This window comes from Bos mutus, chromosome 2 (assembly GCF_027580195.1).
Source record: "Bos mutus isolate GX-2022 chromosome 2, NWIPB_WYAK_1.1, whole genome shotgun sequence".
Taxonomy (NCBI): Eukaryota; Metazoa; Chordata; class Mammalia; order Artiodactyla; family Bovidae; genus Bos; species Bos mutus.
The window spans coordinates 135,372,478-135,386,016 of record NC_091618.1 but is presented as its reverse complement, the minus strand read 5'-3'; the positions used below and the strand labels follow the sequence as shown (position 1 = coordinate 135,386,016).

The following is a 13,539-nucleotide window of genomic DNA, read 5'->3' as shown; positions in this document are numbered from 1 at the left end:
AAAAAAAAATGATGGTCATGGCTGACATTTCAGACCCATTGGAATGTCACAGTCACACCTGTCCTTTTAAATACATCCACCTATGCTATCTGTTCTGCCCTCTGGCTCTGACTCCTCCCAACTAGCCTAGTTGCGGTGCCCAGAGGATGTGCCCAGAGGCTGATGGGAGGGACCCATCAGTTGACAACACTGGGTACAAGGGCGGCCAGGGGACAGTGCCCAGGGGGAGATGACTGGGCATGCCCTGCTGGGAGGGCAGTGGGTTCTACCCCTGTGTCTTTCCTGACCTGGTCCAGCAGCTGTTGTTCACTGTTCCAGGCCTGAGGGGAAGCTCAACGATGGAGGCATTAAGAAAGGAGGATCAATAAGTGGGATTTATCCCAGGGATGCAAGGATTATTCAATATATGCAAATCAATCATTGTGATACAGCATATCAACAAACTGAAAGATATAAACCATATGATCATCTCTACAGAGGCAGAAAAAGTTTTCAACAAATTAAACACTCATTTATGATAAAAATTCTCCAGAAAGTAGGCATAGAAGAAAACTACCTCAATATAATAAAGGCCATATACAACAAACCCACAGAAAACATTATTTTCAATGGTGAAGAACTCAAAGCATTTCCTCTAAGATGAGGGACAAGAAAACGGTGCCCACTCCCACCACTGTATTTCAACATAGTTTGGAAAAAATCAGAAAGAGAATTAAGGAAACAATCCCATTTGCCATTGCAACAAAAAGAATAAAATACCCAGGGATAAACCTACCTAAAGATGCAAAAGACCTGTATGCAGAAAACTATAAGACACTGATGAAAGAAATCAAAGATGACACAAACAGATGGAGAGATATTCCATGTTCTTGGATTGGAAGAATCAATATTGGAAAAGTGACTACACTGCCCAAAGCAATCTATGGATTCAATGCAATCCCTATCAAAGTACCTGCCTCCTGAGAAACCTGTATGCAGGTTAAGAAGCAACAGTTAGAACCAGATATGGAACAAAAGACTGGTTCAAAATTGGGAAAGGAGTATGTCAAGGTTGTATATTGTCACCCTGCTTATTTGTTTATATGCTGAGTACATCATGTAAAATGCCAGGCTGAATGAAGCACAAGCTGGAATCAAGATTTCCAGGAAAAATTCAATCATGTCAGATATGCAGATGATACTACCCAAATTGCATAAAGCAAAGAGGAACTAAAGAGCCTCTTGATAAAGATGAAAGAGAACAAAAAAGCTGGCTAAAACTCAACATCAAAAAACTAAGATCACAGCATCCAGTCCCATCACTTCATGGCAAATTAGTTCAGTTCAGTTAATTCAGTTCAGTTCAGTTCAGTCGCTCAATCATGTCTGACTCTTTGTGACCCCAAGGACCGCAGCACGCCAAGCCTCCCTGTCCATCACCAACTCCCGGAGTTTACTCAAACTCATGTCCATTGAGTCGGCGATGCCATCCAACCATCTCATCCTCTGTCGTCCCCTTCTCCTCCTGCCTTCAATCTTTCCCACCATCAGGGTCTTTTCAAATGAATCAGCTCTTCACATCACGTAGCCAAAGTATTGGAGTTTCAGCTTCAACAACAGTCCTTCCAATGAATATTCAGGACTGATTTCCTTTAGGAAATCATGGCAAATAGATGGGGGGAAAATGGAAACTGTAACAGACTTTATTTTCTTGGGCTCCAAAAGCACTGCAGATGGTGACTGCAGCCATGAAATTAAAAGACACCTGCTCCTTGGAAGAAAAGCTATGACAAACCTAGATAGCATTTTAAAAAGCAGAGACATCACTTTGCCAACAAAAGTCCTTGTAGTCAAAGCTATGATTTTTTCCAGTAGTCATTTTGTATGGATGTGAGAGTTGGACCATAAAAAAGGCTGAACACCAAAGGATTGATGCTTTTGACCTGTGGCACTGGAGAAGACTCTTGAGAGTCCCATGGACTGCAAGGAGATCAAACCAGTCAACACTAAAAGAAATCAACCTTGAATATTCATCAGAAGGACTGATGCTGAAACTGAAACTCCAATACTTTGGCCACCTGATGTGAAGAGCTGACTCACTGGAAAAGACCCTGATGATGGGAAAGATTGAGGTCAGTAAGAGAAGGGGATGACAGAAAGTGAGATGCTTGGATGGCATCCCCGATTCAATGGACATGAGTTTGAGCAAACTCTGGGAGATTGTGAAGGACAGGGAAGCCTGGTATGCTGCAGTCTAAGGGGTTGCAATGAGTCTGATACAACTGAATGAGTGAATGACAACAATCAAACTACTAATGGTATTTTTCACAGCACTAGAACAAAAAATTTCACAATTTGTATGGAAACACAAAAGATCACAAATAGCCGAAGTAATCTTGAAAAAGAAGATAGGAGTTGGAGGAATCAACTTTCCTGACTTCAGACTATACTACAAAACTACAGTCAGTAAGACAGTATGGTATTGGCACAAAAACAGAAATATAGATCAATGGAACAAGACAGAAAGTCCAGCGATAAACCCACATATCTATGGGCACCTTATCTTGACAGAGGAGGCAAGAAAATACAGTGGAGAAAAGACAGCCTCTTCAATAAGTGGTGCTGGGACAAAATGGACAGCTACATGTAAAAGAATGAAGCTAGAACACTTTTCAACACCACACACAAAAATAAACTCAAAATGGATTAAAGATTTAAATGTAAGGCCAGAAGCTATAAAGCTCTTAGAGAAAAACATAGGTGATATTCTCTTTGACATACATCACAGCAAGATCCTCTTTGACCCACTTCCTAGAGTAATGGAAATAGAAACAAAAGTAAACAGATGGGACTTAATTAACCTTAAAAGATTTTTCACAGAAAAAAAAACACTAAACAAGATTAAAAGACAACCCTCAGAATGGGAACTGCAAATAAACAGTTCATTCAGCTCAATAGCAGAAAAACAAACAACCCAATCAAAAAATGGCTGAAAGACCCAAACAGATATTTCTCCAAAGAAGACATACAGATGGCCAACAAACACATGATGCTAAACATCACTCATCATTCAGTTCATTTCAGTCGCTCAGTCGTGTCCGACTCTTTGCGACCCCATGAATCGCAGCATGGCAGGCCTCCCTGTCCATCACCAACTCCCAGAGTTCACTCAGACTCACGTCCATCGAGTCAGTGATGCCATCCAGCCATCTCATCCTCTGTCGTCCCCTTCTCTTGCCCCCAATCCCTCCCAGCATCAGAGTCTTTTCCAATGAGTCAACTCTTCGCATGAGGTGGCCAAAGTACTGGAGTTTCAGCTTTAGCATCATTCCTTCCAAAGAAATCCCTGGGCTGATCTCCTTCAGAATGGACTGGTTGGATCTCCTTGCAGTCCAAGGGACTCTCAAGAGTCTTCTCCAACACCACATTTCAAAAGCACCAATTCTTCGGCGCTCAGCTTTCTTCACAGTCCAACTCTCACATCCATACATGACCACTGGAAAAACCATAGCTTTGACTAGATGGACATTTATTGGCAAAGTAATGTCTCTCCTTTTCAATATGCTATCTAGGTTGGTCATATCTTTCCTTCCAAGGAGTAAGTGTCTTTTAATTTCATGGCTGCAGTCACTATCTGCAGTGATTTTGGAGCCCCCAAAAATAAAGTCTGACACTGTTTCCACTGTTTCCCCATCTATTTCCCATGAAGTGATTGGACTAGATGCCATGATCTTCATTTTCTGAATGTTGAGCTTTAAGCCAACTTTTTCACTCTCCTCTTTCACTTTCATCAAGAGGCTTTTTAGTTCCTCTTCACTTTCTGCCATAAGGGTGGTGTCATCTGCATATCTGAGGTGATTGATATTTCTCCCGGCAATCTTGATTCCAGCTTGTGCTTCTTCCAGCCCAGCGTTTCTCATTATGTACTCTGCATAGAAGTTAAATAAGCAGGGTGACAATATACAGCTTTGACGTACTCCTTTTCCTATTTGGAACCAGTCTGTTGTTCCATGTCCAGTTCTAACTGTTGCTTCCTGACCTGCATATAGGTTTCTCAAGAGGCAGGTCAGGTGGTCTGGGATTCCCATCTCTTTCAGAATTTTCCACAGTTTATGGTGATCCATATAGTCAAAGGCTTTGGCATAGTCAATAAAGCAGAAATAGATGTTTTTCTGGAACTCTGTTGCTTTTTTGATGATCCAGCAGATGTTGGCAATTTGGTCTCTGGTTCCTCTGCCCTTTCTAAAACCAGCTTGAACATCTGGAAGTTCATGGTTCACGTATTGCTGAAGCCTGGCTTGGAGAATTTTGAGCATTACTCTACTCGCCTGTGAGATGAGTGCAATTGTGTGGTAGTTTGAGCATTCTTTCACATTGCCTTTCTTTGGGATTGGAATGATAACCGACGTTTTCCAGTCTTGTAGCCACTGCTGAGTTTTCCAAATTTGCTGGCATATTGAGTGCAGCACTTTCACAGCATCATCTTTCAGGATTTGAAATAGCTCAACTGGAATTCCATCACCTCCACTAGCTTTGTTCGTAGTGATGCTTTCTAAGGCCCACTTGACTTCACATTCCAGGATGTCTGGCTCTAGGTTAGTGATCACATCATTATTATTATCTTGGTCGTGAAGACTTTTTTGTACAGTCTTTTGTGTGTTCCTGCTACCTCTTCTTAATATCTCCTGGTTCTGTTAGGTCCATACCATTTCTGTCCTTTATCGAGCCCATCTTTGCATGAAATGTTCCCTTGGTATCTCTAATTTTCTTAATCACTCATCATTAGAGAAATGCAAACCAAAACTACAACAAGGTATCACCTCACACCAGTCAGAATAGCCATCATTAAAAAGTCTATAAACAATAAATGCTGGAGAGAATGTGGAGAAAAGGGTACCGTCTTGCACTGTTGGTGGGAATGTAAGTTGATACAGCCACTATGGAGAACAGTATAGAGATTCTTTTAAAAAACTGGGAATAGAACTATCATATGACCCAAATGCCAACACTAGGTACTTACCCTGAGAAAGCCATAATTGAAAGAGACACATGTACCCCAATGTTCGTTGCAGCACTTTTTACAATACATAGGAAATAGAAGCAACCTAGATGTCCCTTGACAGATTAATGGATACAGTAGCTGTGGTACATATATAAAATGGAATGTTACTCAGCTACAAAAAAGAAAAGAATGCATTTGAGTCAGTCCTAATGAGGTGGATGAACCTAGTCTATTATACAGAGTGAAGTAAGTCAGAAAAAGGAAGAAAAATATTGTATGTTACTGCATTCATATGGAATCTAGACAAAATGGTACTGATGAACCTATCTGCAGGGGAACAGTGGAGATGCAAACATAGAGAACAGACTTGCGAACACAGTGGGGAAGGAGAAGGAGGGACAAATTCAAAGAGCAGCATGGAAGCATATACTTTGTGTGCTAAGTTACTTTGGTTATGTCCGACTCTGTGCGACTCTATGGACGGTAGCCTGCCAGGCTCCTCTGCTCATAGGATTCTCCAGGCAAGGATACTGGAGTGGGTTGCCATGCCCTCCTCCAGGAGATCTTTCTGACTCAGGAATCAAACCTGTGTCTCTTACGTCTCCTGCACGGACAGGCAGATTCTTTACCACTAGCACCACTTACCGTATATAAAACAGACTGCAAGTGGGAATCTGCTGTGTGACACAAGGACCTCAACCCAGTGCTCTGTGACAAACTAGAGGGGTGGGATGGGGTGGGAAATAGGAAAGGGTTTAAGGAGGGAGGGGATTATATATACCTGTGGCTGATTCATGTTAATGTATGGCAGAGGCCAACACAATATTGTAAAGCAATTACCCTCCAATTAAAAAATAGAGGGGAAAAAAGAATCAAAAATAAAAAAGAAAAGAGGATTAAGAGAGCTGTGTTCTCTATGCTCCAGCTGGGGCCAGATACCCACAGCCCTTCCATGATGGCAGTGAGAGCAGAATTTGGCTAGGACTTTATGGGCATGATAGAATTTCTTTGCATTCTAGGTTTGGTGCCAGTGAGCCAGCAGAGACATAAGAACAGGAAGTGGAACTCAGAGTGGCAAGTCCTAGGAACCTGCCCTGAGTAGCCTTCAGCCCAGCAAGACTACACCTAAACAAGCACCTCCTTGGTACACTGTGCATGTTGTGGTGCTGTTATAGTTGTCTTTGGGATGTGGTCCCCTCTTCTGCACAGACAGGCCAATTGAATAAAGTGAATGACTTAATACAATGCTGCTGCTGCTGCTAAGTCGCTTCAGTCGTGTCCAACTCTGTGCGACCCCATAGACGGCAGCCCTCCAGGCTCCCCCATCCCTGGGATTCTCCAGGCAAGAATACTGGAGTGGGTTGCCATTTCCTTCTCCAATGCATGAACGTGAAAAGAGAAAGTGAAGTCGCTCAGTCGTGTCCAACTCTTTGTGACCCATCGACTGCAGCCTACCAGGTTCCTCCGTCCATGGGATTTTCCAGGCACAGAGTACTGGAGTGGGGTGCCATTGCCTTCTCCTAGCCTGGTGCTTTTACAGTAGTACATAAACCAGCAGTAGCAATACACATCATGTGGAAAACAGTTTCTTTGTAAATTTTAAGAACACTTTTCTCCATGTTCTTTCATCATTTGACATAATGCAATAATGAAAACAGACGACAGACTAAAAGCACATTAGCTGCTGCGAAAACTTTATTATTAAATAGAAATCATTCCACAGGCAATTCCTTCCTCCTATAGACAATGTCTAAGTCCTGAGAACACACCCAGTTATATAATGTCCCTCTCCACAAAACCATTCAGGACCAAAGTTTCCTTCTTGATGTAGAACTGTCCAGGTAGCTACATCCCTGTGGGTGTGACTGGGTCTTCTGCATTTGGTGCAGTCTTTCTAGGTGATGAAGCCCAGAGAAGGTGCAGGAATCGACTCTGGGATTGTAGAGGCCACCAGGAATTGGCCCACCCAGTACACAGAGACAGGCCTTTCCCAGTGACAGCAGTGTGGGTGCCTTTTCCCTTATCCCACTCCAGGCCAGGACCGAGACTGTGAAGTCTGATCCTTAATCCCTTCAGATGGCTCTTGCAATGAATGAACTGGGTTAAAAGCCCCCTTTTATGTTCTCTCTTTTTAATTTTACATCTTTAATTATTTTTGGCTGCACTGGGTCTTTGTGGCTGTGCATGGGCTTACTCTAGTTGTAGGGAGGGGAGGCTATTCTCTAGTCACGGTGTGAGGGCTTCTCACTGAGGTGGCTTCTCCTGCTGTGGAGCAAAGACTCTAGAGCACAGGCTCAGTAGGTGTGGCACAGTGGCTGAGCTGCCCTGAGACACGGGGGATCTTCCCAGAGGAGGGATCAAACCATTGTCCCCTGAGTTGCAAGGTGGATTCTTAACCACTGGCCCACCAGGGAAGCCCTCTGTTCTCTTTGTAAAGTGGGGACAAAGAATGTTGCCTACTGTATCAGTAAACAAAGGACGCTGTGACAATGAAGCCAGCAGCCCCTACAGCCACCGCCAACTGCACCCTGAGGAGGTTCAGGGTGGAGGAAGCAGGTGGGATGCAGGCCCTGGAGAGCTGAGATGCATATCAAAGGAGTGATTTCAGTGGGCCCAGATGCTAGCGTCTTCTCCTACAAAGAAAAGCACTAAATTCCTTGGGCTATCTGGTTCCTTTCAATTAACAGTTATCTTTTGATGCTCCGACTACCTGGTTTCTGCCGCAAAAATTCCTATATATCTTGGCTACTCTCTTACATCTTCAAAGCAATCCCTCAGAAATATCTGAAAGGCTATCTTCTGGGGCTTGAGTCCTCAGAAAACCCCCTGAATAAAATATAATTTTCAACTTTTAGTTCAGACAAAAGAGCTGTCTTCCTCTGAGCCTTGAGAAGTTCGGTATGCATGTGTCAAGTTGCTTCAGTGGTGTCAGACTCTGCGACCCCATGGACTGTGACCTGCCAGCCTCCTCTGTCCATGGGTTTCTCCAGGCATGAATACTGAAGTGGATTGCCATGCCCTCCTCCAGAGGATCTTCCTGATCCAAGAATCAAACCCAAGTCTCTTTTGTCTCCTGCCTTGGTAGGCGAGTTCTTTACCACTAGTGCCACCTGGGAAGCCCCAGGTGAGGAAGAACTTGGAGGTCCCACTCTGTGCTCAGGCCTCTCTCTCTCTCTCCCCATCGTAGGAGACAGAGCTCTCCCTCCCCAAAAAGAGACTTGCGCTGCAGTTGAGTCCTGCTACTCCCCTTGCCAAGTGCAACTCCTTGTACTTGGGGTCTCAGGTGCCTTAGCATGGGGGCATCCTGCCCAGGCAAGCAGTTCCCCGAACAGTAGGCAAGCACCTCCACATATCCCGCAGTACAGCACAACTGAAAGCACAAAACTGTAAAATCTAACCAGCAAGTGAGGTTCTCACTCATGGACATGTGATTCACCAGTCCCCTTCTGCAGCCCAGACCACTGTGTTCCAGCTGCCTTCTTATCTACCCCAGTGTCTCCAAGGTGCCCAAACACCTCTGCAGAAGTCCCAAAACCTGTTCCTTCCCCTGGGGTCCTGTGACCATTCAGGTACACACAACCAGGAGCACCTCTGATGACTCCCTCTGACTCTGCAGACCCTCACCTAAGCAGAGCCTCCCTGACCTGCCTGCAGTCACCTCTCAGCTGGCAGGACTCTACAGTGGCTTTCTAGAACCTCCTAGCTGCTCCCCATCATCTAATCACGGCGATCTTTCCAACATGCACATGATGCCCTGGACTCAGGCTTAAAACCTTCCTCAGGCATTGAGGCACCCAGATCTGTAGCAGCAGCTAGAGTCTCCCCCTACTCCATGATTCCTGATGATCTCAGATCTCACTTAACCCCAAGAGTGTCATGGCTTCTCAGAGAACAAGAATGGTATCAGCATTTGCTTTTCATCAGTGCCATAAATATTTAGAGACTTATATTCCTAAATCACCCCAACATTATACCTGATTTGAACAATGGCACTCAAGCATTTGTAAACTAAATCTACAATAAGAGGTAGTTTTTGTGCAATCCTTTACAATTTGGCTCAGATGGTAAAGAATCTGCATGCAATGCAGGAGACCTGGGTTCAACCCCTGAGTTGAGAAGATACCCTGGAGGAGGGCATGGCAACCCACTCCAGTATTCTTGCCTGGAGAATCCCCACGAACAGAGGAGCCTGGTGGCTATACTCCATAGGATCACAAAGCGACTAAACACAGAGTTACAGTTTACCTAGAGCTCTCATCTGACTAGTGTTTACGTGGGTTAAGTCAGCAGTGAGAGCAGATGTCATCCCACAGTTCAGGCAGAACATTTCCTCCGTATCCCCACGGCTCTCCTGGGCTGGGGACGCCCTTTGTCTTGGGAACTTGCCTCCCAATGAGCCATTATATCCAGAAAATAACTTGTTGTGGTGTCAAGCCCGAGTGCTCATACCAGCTATTCAGTCTTAGACTTCGCACATTTTCCCTGAGAGGAATTTTCCTTGCTCCTAAAAGCAACAATTTAGCACAGGCTTATTAAAACCCCATCTGCTCCCTAGAACAGGTTAGCTCCTCATCTCCTCTCTCCCAACTAACCTGAGATTTAATCCTTAATAGCAATTATGTGAGAGGGCTTCCCTGATGGCTCAGATGGTAAAGAATCTGCCTGCAATCTGGGAAACCTGGGTTCGACCCCTGATTTAAGAAGGTCCCCTGGAGGAGGGCATGGCAAACCACTCCAGTATTCTTGCCTGGAGAATCCCCATGGACAGACAGCCTGGCGGCTACAGTCCATGGGTTCACATGGAATCAGATACATCTGAGTGACTAAGCACAGCACAGCACAAGTATCCCTAGACGTATTCCATCTCCCAGGCCCTCCAAGCCCAGGCAGGCCTTGCCCCAGGGGCCTGGACAGCAGACCTCATGCTCACCCCCTAGCTCACCTCATGCACACCTCGGGGATGGCATTTCCTAGATGATTTAGGTTACAGGGCACTGCCTTGTAAATACAAGGATATAGAAGCTGCCCACCCTGCTCACAGCCTCCTGTTGGCTCTTCCTCAAAATCACTGCAGGTTGTAGAGTTATCACATTCCTTAAATCAGCGCTCAAACATTTTCCTTGGGTAGCTTCACAGCTAGCCAGGCCAGTGTGGTAGGAGCTCCAGATACCTACCCTGTCAAACCCAAGCACATCCACACCCAGGGATGCCTGTGCTTGACATCCATTCTTTGGAAAGAGTGGGCAACCTTAAATTCATTTACTCCACTGTGTGTGGTCAGAGTGCAGAGAAGCAGCTCTGAGGGATTTAATGTTTTCACCCTGGCGCATTCCATTCCACAAAAACGCCTGACTAGTGTTCACGTGGATTAAGTCATTCCTCAGTTCAGGCAGAACATTTGCTGCCTGAACTGTTCCAAATTCTCTTCGTCCGTGTGCCCACGGCCCTCCCGGGCTGGGGACGACGCCCTTTGTCTTGGGAACTTGCCTCTCAATGAGCCATTATATCCAGAAATTAACTTGTTGTGGTGTCAAGCCCGAGTGCTCACACCAGCTATTCAGTCTTAGACTTTGCACATTTCCCCTGAGAGGAATTTTCCTTGCTCCTAAAAGCAACAATTCAGCACAGGCTTATTAAAACCCCGCCTGCTCCCTAGAACAGGTTAGTTCCTCATCTCCTCTCTCCCAACTAACCTGAAGACTTGATCTTCTTCCAGGAGCAAGTTTACAGTTGAAGATGAGAGCGCTGAGTGACGATGGAGGTAGTCCTGGGAGGCAGGCGAGCTCCCAGCTGCTCCACGGTCCTCCTGCCGGCCTGGCCACACCCACAGACGTCACGACGGGCATCCCCTCCGCCCCCAACCACTCCACCCCATTGCTGCTCCCACCCCTGCTGCCTTACCCTAGCAGCTGCAAGAGACAGTCAAAAAATGAAGACAATATGTAAAATAGATAGCCATTGAGAATTTGCTGTATAACTCAGGGAACTCAAACCCAGGCTGTGTAACAAACCTGGAGGGGTGGGATGGAGTGGGAGGTGAGAGGGAGGTTCAAGAGGGTGCGGACATAATGTATACCTATGACTGATTCAAGCTGATGTTTGGCAGAAACCAACACAATTCTGTAAAGCAATTATCCTTAGATTAAAAAAATAAATTAAAAAAAATTTTTAATAAAAAAGAAGAAAAGATGCTCCTGGTCAGAGACCAGAGCTCACTCTCTTTTTTAATTGGAGTATAGCTGCTTTACAATGTTTTGTTAGTTTCTGCTGTACAGCAAAATGAATCAGCTATATATGTATATATCCTATCTTTGGGGGATTTCCTTCCTATTTAGGTCACCAAAGAGCACTGAGTAGATTTCCCTGTGCTGTACAGCAGGTTCTCATTAGTTATCTATTTTATACATATATATATATATATATATATATATATATATATATATATATAGATAGATATATATTTCTCAACCCCAAGCTCCCAATTCATCCTACCCACCCACTCACTTCCCCCTTGGTATCCAGATGTTTGTTCTCTACATCTTTGTCTCTATTTCTGCTTTGCAGATCATCTTTACCATACAATATTTGATTTTTCTCTTTCTGCTTACTTCATTCTGTATGACAGTCTCAAGTAATATTTCACAGTATATTTCTACCACATCTTCTATTGATGGACATTCCATGTCCTGGCTATTGTAAATAGTGCTGTGATGAACATTGGGGTACAGGTATCTTTTTGAATTATGCTTTTCTCTGGGTATATGCCCAGTAGTGGGATTGCTGAGTCATATGGTAGTTCCATTTTTAGTTTTTTAAGGAAACTCCATACCGTTCTCCATTGTGGCTGTACCGATTTACATTCCCACCAACAGTGTAAGAGGGTTCCATTTCTTCAAACCCTCCCAGCATTTATTCTTTGTAAATTTTATATAATCATGGCCATTCTGACTGGTATGAAGTGATACCTCATTGTAGTTTTGATTTGCATTTCTCTAATGAGTGATGTTGAGCATTTTTTAATGTACTTGTTGGCCATCTATATGTTTGTATTTCTGTATTTCTTCTTTGGAGAAATGTCTGTTTAGGTCTTCCACTCATTTTTTGACTGGGTTGTTTGTTTTTCTGATGAGCTGCATGGACTGTTTGTATATTTTGCAGTTTAATTCTTTGTCAATTGCTTTGTTTGCAAATATTTCTCCCATTCTGACAGTTGTCTTTTTGCTTTATGGCCTTTTTCCTTTGCTGTGCAAACGGTTTTAAGCTTAATTAAGTCCCATTTGTTTCTTTTGTTTTTATTTTCATTACTCTAGGATGTGGGTCAAAAAAGATCTTGCTGAAATTTATGTGAAAGAGTGTTCTGCCTATGGTTTCCTCTAAGAGTTTTGAAAATACAAAGCACTTTACGAATTTACATGTCATCCTTGCTCAGGGGCCATGCTAATCTTCTCTGCATGGTTCCAATTTTGGTATGTGCCACAATGAGTGCCAGGGGCAGAGCCCTCTCTGAACACTAGGTGCAGCCAGCACTTACTGTGCCCCATGCAGCTCTGCTTGATAGAAGGTAGCCAAGTACTGATACTTGTAACAGTTTTTTCCCTATGAACAAGAATTGGGAAAATGTGAAATTAGTAAATATTCTGCCTACTTTTTTCTGTTCTGCTCTTTAAGAGTTCTCTACTACAGCTGATAAACCTGATCAGCATTCATCTTATTTCCTTATGCTTTCCTGCCTCCAGCCTAGGGCTGTGAAGGTTACACTTGTGGAAAGCACTGTATCATACAACATACACACACACACAAACAACACACAGACACACCCACATACAGATGCACACTTGGACACACATGGACACATAAACACATAAGGAAATACAAACGGACACACCGAGACAGGTAAACTATTCACAGAGACACAAACATACACACACATATCACAGACATTACACACACAGAGATGCAGAAGCACACCCAAAAATATAAACAGGCACACAGAGAGACACATAAATAACTACACGCAGCCCAACACACAGACATATGTATAGGCACAAACACACAGGCGCACACACACACAGACACACAGGCTTGCTGTGGACTGGGAAGCCCCACTGGGGCTTTAATCTACTGGGCACTGCAGGAAGTCCAAAGCTCTTCGCTCACCTACAGTGTAAGAGGCAGAACTCAAAAAGTTATCCTTATGAGAGTGTCCTCTCCAAGCCTCTCTGAGAGAACTATGAAGCCCTCTAGGTGTTCGAAGGTACACACTTATAACACGTATGCTGTAGAATCGATGCTTTTGAACTGTGGTGTTGAAGAAGAGTCCCTTGGACTGCAAGGAGATCCAACCAGTCCATCCTAAAGGAGATCAGTCCTGGGTGTTCATTGGAAGGACTGAGGTTGAAGCTGAAACTCCAATACTTTGGCCACCTGATGCAAAGAGCTGACTCCTTTGAAAAGACCCTGATTCTGGGAAAGATTGAGGGCAGGAGGAGAAGGGGATGACAGAGGATGAGGTGGTTGGATGGCATCACCGACTCAGTGGACATGAGTTTGAGTAAACT

General features: G+C 44.2%; 1 protein-coding gene and 1 non-coding gene across 2 annotated transcripts in view; both read right to left on the bottom strand.

Annotated features, from left to right (window-relative positions):
* Nucleotides 1-10,775, bottom strand: part of OCA2 (OCA2 melanosomal transmembrane protein) — a 284,959-nt gene extending 274,184 nt beyond the window's left edge. Inside the window, exon 1 of the mRNA XM_070381524.1 lies at nucleotides 10,675-10,775. The gene's annotated coding sequence lies outside the window, so the exon portion shown is untranslated. The remainder of the gene's footprint in view (nucleotides 1-10,674) is intronic.
* A 1,590-nt stretch (nucleotides 10,776-12,365) lies between these two features.
* Nucleotides 12,366-12,474, bottom strand: LOC138985111 (U6 spliceosomal RNA). The gene has a single exon (XR_011462377.1). It is a non-coding gene; the product is annotated as a U6 spliceosomal RNA (small nuclear RNA).
* Between the last annotated feature and the right edge of the window lie 1,065 nt (nucleotides 12,475-13,539).